A 9,871-nucleotide genomic window follows, 5' to 3' on the forward strand; every position below is an offset into this window, starting at 1 on the left:
CGTTCTGCAAAAGAACCTGCCTAGAATAAGGGATGTTCTGCATCTTCCCTAACAATCCAGGCTGCCCAGCTGTATAAACCATGGTCCCCCCTCCCTCACCCCAGCACGACTCCACTCCAAGGGAGGCTCAGAGCCAGGGTACCGCTACACTACAAAAAAACCACCCCATGACAGCGAGTCTCAGAGCCCGGGTCGACTGACTCTGGCTTGTGGGGTTGGGCCCTACAATCGCAGCGCAGACTTTCCCCCCTGGAGTCCCGTCCCCCCCCCCGCTGCCCCTTGCTGGGTTTTAGAGCCCGGAGTGCAAGCAGGACTATCTACACCGCGATTCTTAGTCCCGTCGTGCCAGCCGGGGTCAGGAGACCCAACTCGGAGATGGCTGCATCTGGGTTTTTTTTGCAGTGTAGACGTAGGAACCCTCAGCCCCGGTGGGGCCTGTTCTGGGCTGCATGCCATTCTGTCAGCATCAAGAGGCCTTGCGGGTGGAAAGGTCCTCTGAGGCCCATTCTGCCCATGGGGACACCCCAAGCTGGTGCAAAGGCTGTGCTCTGGGCCTGCGCCCAGCCCCTGGTGTAGGGCATGTGGCCATAGCGCTTTGCACTGGGATAGTTCTCTGCATCCCAGGGAGCCATGGGAAGCCAAGCATAAGCTAGAGCAGCCCTGAATCAGCTCTGATTTACACCACAAGCCAGGTGGGGCTTTGCACGGCCCCTGAATATAGAGAGTGCACAGGTGGCTTCAAGTCACTCCCTCACCCCTGTGCTGAGTGTGGGGCAGGGTAACTGAGAATCAGGCTCCGTGTTCCCAGCGCGTCTTAACCCTTTAGGGGAGATGTGCTTTGAGTTTTCTTTCAGCGCTGGCTAGGCTGGGGCCGAAGGCCACCAGAGTTTCACTGGAATCTTTGCTGACTCTCTGGTTCCTCTGTTACAAAATAAGGAGTGACAAGTTGCTGATGCTGGGCTGGGGTTGCCAGCTACCAGGGCTCTTCCTGGAAGTCAGCAGCCGTCAATGCTTTTATCTCCTCAGCCGCAAGAGAGCCCTGGGGGAAGGAGGACTTTTGGTGGCCGCTTGCAAAAATAGAATCACCCTTGTGAGGGGACGCGTGATGACGGGATGGATGGTGTGACTCGCTGGCAGCATGTGTCACGTCCCTAGTGGCTGGGTGCCCAAAGTTCGTGGCTTTATGCCCGTATGGGCCACCACTTGTTACATTCGTAGCAAGAATGGAACATGGGCCTTCTGGATCTGAGTGCATGAGCCTGTCCTAAAAGCACCATCTCTGTGGGCCAAGGCAGTAGCGGGCTCGTCAGCCTCTCTACACGTCCCAGCCACCTCTAGAGGTGCTGCACCGAGTGGATGTGGTGGGCTAACCAGAGGATAACAGCCTCCTACTGCTGCTGGCTTCTGGAGTTTGGCCTTTAACTCAAATGGTGGAGGCTGGAGCTATGGTGCGGAAGATTGCAGGTACCCAATAAATAAAAGGCAACAGCAGTGCTGGGGTGGTTGCTGCACAAGCTAGTGGGGTAGGATAGGGGTGGTTTTCTAGGCGTGAAAATGCAACAGGGGCAAGGCAGTTTGGAAACTGTTTCCCCTTGATTGCAAACTTCTTTGCCCAGACCATATCCCACTGGTTAGATGTCTATAACCTGCAGGGATCCCCTGAGCAAGCACCAGAGCTTGTGGGAGACCCTCTCAGGAGGGCGACAGTATTCTGTAAGCACCTGTCACCCAGAAGAATCCCAAAGTGCTTTCTAATCTACAAGGATCTCCAGCCCCAGGGAAATGCGGCTGTCTCTAGGGAGGTGTGCAGCAGCCAACAAGTACACAGCTTGTGCAGGGAGAGGACAGCAGGGCAAACCCTTACAGGGATCATTAATAACCATGGATACAGACATGAAGTAAAAAGAAAAGGAGTACTTGTGGCACCTTAGAGGCTAACCAATTTATTGGGTTTTTGGGGCTGCAGGAATTGAGGAGCACTGGAGCATTGTAGTAGAAACACTCACTACTGAGATGGGTGTGGCTTTTCAAGTGCTGTAGTAAATCCACTCCCCCCAGAGGCAGTCCTTAGGTTGATGGAGGAATTCTTCAGTCACCCCAGGAGGGGTCCATACCAGGGCTTAGGTTGGCTTAACGATGGCTCTTACCGGTGTGAATTTTCACACTCCTGAGCAACATCACTACATTGACCTAAGTTTTAGGTGTAGACAGGCCTGAGATCACAAAGGGAACAGAGAGATCTGGGAATGGGAAGTATAGAAACTGTTAAAATTTTAAGCTATCACTTTAAGTGTCAGGGGGTTTCCTGGTCCTGCTGGCCAGCGAGGGGCTCTGTAGGGAAGTGTGAGATCTGGGTCTCAGCTAGCAGCAGTCAGTCTGTAGACATCCAGCCTAGCGTAAGGTGGGGTTGGGTTGTGCCTTGTTGTTTTCGGGAGCAGCCTTCTTTCTCTCTCTCTGTTTTTAGGTTCTTGTGTGCTATCATTCTGGATTCTAAGAAATAAAGTTGTGTTACATCACAACCTTCCAGCAAGAGGATAGTAGGGTTTTATTTAATCCGTCTGTGTGGGTGCTGGGAATATAATGGCATGGGCTGTAGATGTCTGGCTCCAGGAGGTGCTGAGCCAACCCTCCCCTGGGACGCAGATCCTGGGGTTGCCGGGGGCATCAAGGAGAGCGAATGACATTGGCACAAACCTAGGCACCGCTCCGGCAACATATCCCAGCCTGGAATTGTGTAGCATGAACTGGCTGCTTTTCCCCTTGCCCTGTCCCAGGGGTTAAGCTCCAGCATAGGGACATTTGATTCCATCCCCAGGGGAGGTGTGTTGGCTGCTGGAAAACTCCAGGGCTTGTCTAGACTAGGGGAACTGGCTCTGGTGTGACTACGTCGCTGTGGCTATCCTACTACGTCCCTCACATAGGCCCACTGTGTTGGTGCAAGCCCCATCTCACACCTGTGCAGCCCCATCTCACATCTGTGCAAGCCTGTCTATGCTGGGAGTTGGCACTGGGTGCAGCTGCTTCAGTGCACAAAACACCCAGCGTAGACAGGGGCTCAGCTGACTCCAAACCACTGACCTTAGCTCAAGGTCTGGAGGCCTGGGCTTTCAGGTCCAACAGCCTGCAATTCTAGCCCCGCTGGCAATCCTGGGCAGTCAGAACATGGCGATTGCAGGCTGAACTGAGCGGAGCCCAGGTGGAAGAGAATGACTCCCAGGGTGCCGTGCCCCAAGGTCACATTTCCTCCTATGAGTAACTGAACAGCCTGGAGAGTGGGCAGGGCTCCAGAATCCACCCAGGCTTCCTTCCCTTTGCCAACTGGAAGCCCTGTGGCTAAATCCAATCACTTGGATTGCATCACCTCCCTTCCCCAGGGAGCCTGGTGCAGCCCAGAGCCACTGGCTGCAGCTCTGTTCCCCTGCATGCGGCAAGGCTGCCATCCCTGCCCTGGAGGGAGTGTGAGACAGTGGGCAGGAAGCTGCTAGCGAGGTCCCTGCCCTGGGGAGGAAGAGACCCACGGGGCCAGGGGCTTGCAGGAGCCATGCTTCAGGGAAGCACTATGCGCTGCCAGCCAGCTGGAGTGGGAGTCCCTGGGAGCCCCTTCCCCACCTACCCACAAGCCCTGGCACCCAGCGGGGAACGCCTACCCCCAGCACAGGGGCTGCGGAGCACCCTTTAAAGCGGGGGAGCCATAGATTTGGGTCCCCCCCACACCTGACCACCCTCTTCCTTTCACAGGTGCCCCCCAGCAGTCTGACCCACCCACCCCATGAGCCCCTATACCCGCCCCTTCCAAATGGGAGTGAGTGACATTGTCACCTGGCGCATGGGGTCACAGTGCCACCCAGGATTACCCCAGCCAAAAAATGGTCCGGCCACAGCCCAGGTGCCGCCCCCCTGCCCCGGCTCTGCAGCCTGCAGCCCCACAGCAAATAAATCAGCCCTGCTCAGAGCAACAACCGCACCACCAGCTACTCGGTTTGTCCCAGCCGGCTGGCCGGGGTGCGGGGCCTGGCCTGAGAGATAACAAGGGCTGGGCTGAGTGGGAGAGTGAGGCACAGCTCTGGTTAAAGTGGCTCAGGTCATCCCTGGGCTGGCCTGCTACAGACAACAAAGCCAGCTCCCACTGGGCCCCTTGACCTGCAGTTCTGAACTCAGGCGTCAGCTCCTTGAGCGAAAGGAGCGCTCCCTGCCCTGGCAGTAGTAGTAGGTCCTTTATCGTCTCTGTGAGCTTGACCTCTAGGTGGCAGCATGCTCCTGAATGAAAGCAGCAGGTTAGAAGCAAGCTGGAGGAAGCCTATACCTCAGCCATTGGAGCCGTTCAGCTGAGCCGTGCCCCCTTCCCCGGGACAGGGCTCCCAGCCCCCTGTGCAGAGGGCATGTGTGCGTTGTGGGGAGACAGATAATCAACCCCCCCACACCAGCCCCTTGATAACAAACCAGGAGCCTGGTGGAGCAGGCTGTGTGTTTGTGCCCCCAAGTGGGGCTGAAGAGGGAACGGGGGGTGGGGCTTTGGGGGAGGAGAGGAAGGAGGTTTAGTGGGGGAGCCAAGGGGAGAAGAGGCGGTTAATGGGGGGAGGCAGGGGGTTAATGGCAGGGGGAGGGGCTCGCTGGAAGGAGAGGATTAATGGGAGGGGGTGGGCAGCCCTGGCAGCCTCGCTTCTGCTCCCCCCTGGCTCCCGCTGAGGTGCGGTGCCCACGCAGTGATGCCGACACCTCCAGATGCCTTTGATGGAGGAGCTGGTGCTGAGGAGAATGTGAAGAGGCTGCCAGAGGCTGGCTTCAGCAGGGGGCCCAGGCGGGAGACAAAGCACAGCTGGGGGGGGGAGTATAAACCCCTCCTTGGGCTGAGCCACCCCCTTCCCCAGGCCCTCTGGTGAGCCCGCTTGGCCCCCGGCATCCCACCCGCCCCCGAGTGCCATCTCTGGCAAAACTCTCATTGACTTCAGTGGATTTAGCCTCTGCTTTTAGAGCCGCCCCTTCCCTCTAGCCTGGTGCCCTGGGGAGAAGCAGCCAGGACTCGAGGGGTGGGGCAGAGCTGGCAGAAAGGGGGCAGAGACCCTCTCCCAGCAGACCCCAGGGCATCTTCTTGCCTTTCCCTTCTCTCAGTTCCATCTTCTCGCCCCTGCAAAGAGGCCCCTGCTACCGCAGACCTAGAGGCCAGATACCCTGGTGAGGGGCACCTCTAGGAATACCCTGCAATGGGCCTAGGAGACAGATCTGGGCTCTTGCCTGCTGGAGGCAGTGGTGGCTGGTCAGGGCAGAGGCAGACACCAGCTGGGTGTCCCCAGTGTAGCACCCAGCTGGTTCTAGAGACAACCCCAGGGGTTCTAGGGCCAGGGATGGGAGCTGGTTTCTAGCAGCCCCACCCCCCATACACTCAGTTAAAAGTAGGAGAGCATTAATCAGGTGGTTTGTTCCTCTGGATTGTAACTGGGTTAGGAATCCTCTGCCTGGCACATGGGTCAGTCCTGCAAGGGGCTCAGTGCCGAGAACTCCCCTCAGTTACTGGGAGTCGAAGGCACTCAGCACTTTGCAGGATCGGGCTCTGACAGGCCAGCCCTGTTCAGACACCCTGAGGTCTCACTGCATGTTTGGCTGAGTCCCGTCTGATGCCCCAGTTCCCCCCACCCCCACTTAACCCCCTGCAACCTTTAATCCTGTTGGTTCTGTTTGTCCCTCTTGATCCTCCTGTGTCCAACCTGGTGCCACCCCAATGACTCCAATGGAGTCTCACCAAAGATTGGGATCTGGGTTTGGACTGCCCTGATTCCTAGGGGTGTTAGGGACTGGCTCTGTCCTCGTGGAAGAGTCAGGGTGTAGTAGGCTGGGGTCCATGCAGGTTTCTCTGAATCTGGAGTTTGGTGATTACCTTTAAACATCCAGGGCCTGAGTTACCATTACTCTAAGGCACCTTTACAGCATAGAGTGTCCAGAACTAGCCCTCTTAGGCAGGGGCCTCTCCAGCCAGTGTAGAATGGCCACAAGGGTTTTTCACTGTCCCTGCTCCCAGCCCCTGGCATGGGGTGCGTGTAGGGTGTGTGCATTACAGCTATTTTCTGTAAATAAAACCCTCAGGCTGCTCTAACTTCCACTGGGGGCTGGGCATGGCCTCAGAATGCAACAGAGCACCCCAAGTGCAGGATCAGAGTAACAGAGACTCAGGTCCACAGAATGCAACAGCAGGGGAAGAAAACTGTGAATCAGGCCACCGCAAGCCACTGGGGCTTTGGTTTATTACCATGGTGTCAGCTAAACTCCCTTGATGGATCTGTAGTGCTCTCTCTCTCCTCTCTCTCTCTGACTGGAAGCCCTGGATCTATTTTCTTTGTATCTGACAAATACCGATAGAAACCCATGCACTGACAGGTGCAGAGGGAGGCGGCTAAGGAGCTGGAGGGAGCTGGGTCTTGACTTGGGAGTGAGTGATAATTGATGAAGGAGTGGATGGGGTTTTCTGGGGTCAAGGATGGGGGTGCGGGAGGGCGCATGGGGGGGCCAACTCTGAGGCTATGCCATGTATCTGAAATTCATATTCCATTCTCAAATCTAATTTGTACTCATACAAATCTGACACAATGGATGGGACTGTCCTGGGGACTCATCCCATCTAATCTGATCCATCTGCCTGTAGCAAGGGATGTGAAGGGTAACCAGAAGGGTTTCTACAGGTATGTTAGCAACATGAAGAAGGGCAGGGAAAGTGTGGGAACCTTACTGAATGGGGGAGGCAACCTAGTGACAGAGTATGTGGAAAAAGCTGAAGTATTCAATTCTTTTTTGCCTCAGTCTTCACAGACAAGGTCAGCTCCCAGACTGCTGCCCTGGGGGCAGCACAGTGCAGGGAGGAGGTGAGTGCCCTCAGTGGTGAAAGAACAGGTTAAGGATTATTTAGAAAAGCTGGAAATGCACAAGTCCATGGGGCCGGATCTAATGCATCCGAGGGTGCTGAGGGAGTTGGCTGATGTGACTGTAGAGCCATTGGCCATTATCTTTGAAAACTCGTGGCGATTGGAAAAAGGCAAATATAGGGCCCATCTTTAGAAAACGGAAGAAGGAGAATCTGGGGAACTACAGACCAGTCAGCCTCAACTCAGTCCCTGGAAAAATCATGGAGCAGGTCCTCAAGCAAACCATTTTGAAGCGCTTGGAGGAGAGGAAAGTGATCAGGAACAGTCAACATAGATTCACCAAGGGCAAGTCATGACTGACCAACCTGATTGCCTTCTGTGAGGAGATAACTGGCTCTGTGGATATAGGGAAAGTGGTGGACGTGATATACCTTGATTTTAGCAAAGCTTTTGATATGGTCTCCCACAGTATTCTTGCCAGCAAGTTAAAAAAGTATGGATTAGATGAATGGACTATAAGGTGGATAGAAAGCTGGCTAGATTGTCGGGCTCAATGGGTAGTGATCAACGGCTCCATGTCTAGTTGACAGCCGGTATCAAGTGGAGTGCCCCATGGTCTGTCCTGGAGCCAATTTTGTTTAACGTCTTCATTAATGATCTGGATTATGGGATGGATTGCACCCTCAGCAAGTTTGTGGATGACATGAAGCTGGGGGAGAGGTAGATACGCTGGAGGGTAGGGATAGGGTCCAGAGTGACCTAGACAAATTGGAGGATTGGGCCAAAAGAAATCTGATGAGGTTCGACAACAGCAAGTGCAGAGTCCTGCACTTAGGATGGAAGAATCCAATGCACTGCTGAAGGCTGGGGACCGACTGGCTAAGCAGCAGTTCTGCAGAAAAGGACCAAGGGGTTACAGTGGACGAGAAGCTGGATATGAGTCAGCAGTGTGCCCTTGTTGCCAAGAAGACTAACAGCATATTGGGCTGTATTAGTAGGAGCATTGCCAGCTGATCGAGGGAAGTGATTATTCCCCTCTATTTGGCACTGGTGAGGCCACATCTGGAGTAATGCATCCAGTTTTGGGCCCCACACTACAGAAAGGATGTGGACAAACTGGAGAGAGTCCAGCGGAGGGCAACGAAAATTATTAGGGGGCTGGGGCACATGACTTATGAGGAGAGGCTGAGGGAACTGGGATTGTTTAGACTGCAGAAGAGAAGAATGAGGGGGGATTTGATAGCAGCCTTCAACTATCTGAAGGGGGTTCCAAAGAGGATGGAGCTTGGCTGTTCTCAGTGGTGGCAGATGACAGAACAAGGAGCCATGGTCTCAAGTTGCCAGTGGGGGAGGTCTAGGTTGGATATTAGGAAAAACTATTTCACTAGGAGGGTGGTGAAACACTGGAATGGGTTCCCTGGGAAGGTGGTAGAATCTCCATCCTTAGAGGTTTTTAAGGCCTGGCTTGACAAAGCCCTGGCTGGGATGATTTAGTTGGGGTTGGTCCTGGTTTGAGCAGGGGGTTGGACTAGATGACCTCCTGAGGTCTCTTCCAACCCTAATCTTCTATGATTCCTTCATACCTAGAGACACCTGCAAACACTTCCACCAATCAGTCATGCATGGACAAACTGGGTTTCCTTTTAAAGATGGAGCTTTTCCGGTTGCTGTTTCCTCCTTGTGGTGTATGAAATGCCTGGCACTGGAAAAGAAGATTGAATGGATCCTATCTCCATGCATGGAGTGCCCTCTTCTGGTGCCATAGGGTTGTTATGTATACCCTGCCAGGTAACACTCACACACACACACACTATCCTTGTGAGGCCCTCTTCCCATTCCCCTCCATTCATTTTATCATGATTCAGAATTGGGCATAAAGACTGCTATTTCTCAGGCCTTCATGCTAAGAGCTGGTAATATGCACAGTACACAGTCCCTCCGTGTGTCCATTTCTGAACAGGTAGCTGGTATCTGCTGAGTCTCAAGCACTGTTAGTGGCATGGTGGCTCCAGAGACTATCGGACCAATAGCGAAAGAATTGGTGGAGTTTAAACTGAACTGATTTTTTTTTCCTGTTGCACATTTCGGGTTTTGAGGGACTGCGTTTCAAGGCTGTTGAGATGTAAGAGACAGACACCGTGAGATTTCAATACCCCAGACACACACACAGGCTGCAGGGGAAAGAAAATTAAAAAGCTTTCCTCGCCAGAGGGAAATACTTTTCTTTGGTCAAGTGATTCTCTCCCTGTGCCTTGGTTTCCCCATCCATAACATGGGGATAGTCATACCGACTTCCTCTGTAAAGGGCTTTGAGAGCTAAAGATGAAAAGCACTGGACATGAGCTAACTATATTTATTAATTAATTACATTATTACTATTAACACTGCCTAAAAATTAATGCAAAACAGTGGCACAGGGACTCTCCCTCCCAAGAGCGTTGGCAGGGCCAGGGCAAGCTGGCTGAGTCCCGTTACACAGCTGTAAATCACATCATTTCTTTATACGTAACTCCACTACCCTACTTTTATTAATAAAATGGTCTCTGCTCTGCATGCAACGGGCCCTGTGCATGCCACTACCCGCCAGGTGGAAATGGATGCTGGGACAAAGAGCCCTGGTCATAAATACTATGGAGTGGTTTTGTGGGGAGGTAGGAGGAAAACCCGACCCTACAATAAACAAATAGGTGGGAAGTAAATAGCAAGGCACGGGAGGAAAAAACTACAACTCCCAGGAATCCTAGAGGCAGCGGAGGCCTGCCCCAGTGCATTGTGGGATTCATAGCCTCAGTATTATTTTGATGAGTACTTCAATTCCCACGAGGCCTCGCGGCGGCAAAGCCCCCTGGCGCTAGTGCATCATGGGATTTGTAGTTTGGGGCGTTATCAGGACTACCATTCCCATGAGACCTCGCGGCAGAAGAGAGGCCCCCACACACACACCTTGCCCTGGTGCCTTATGGGATTTGTGGTCTCCAGCGCGATCAGGGCGGCCCCTCGCGCGGTGCATTGTGGGCGTG

This window comes from Lepidochelys kempii, chromosome 25 (assembly GCF_965140265.1).
Source record: "Lepidochelys kempii isolate rLepKem1 chromosome 25, rLepKem1.hap2, whole genome shotgun sequence".
NCBI classification, from domain to species: Eukaryota; Metazoa; Chordata; order Testudines; family Cheloniidae; genus Lepidochelys; species Lepidochelys kempii.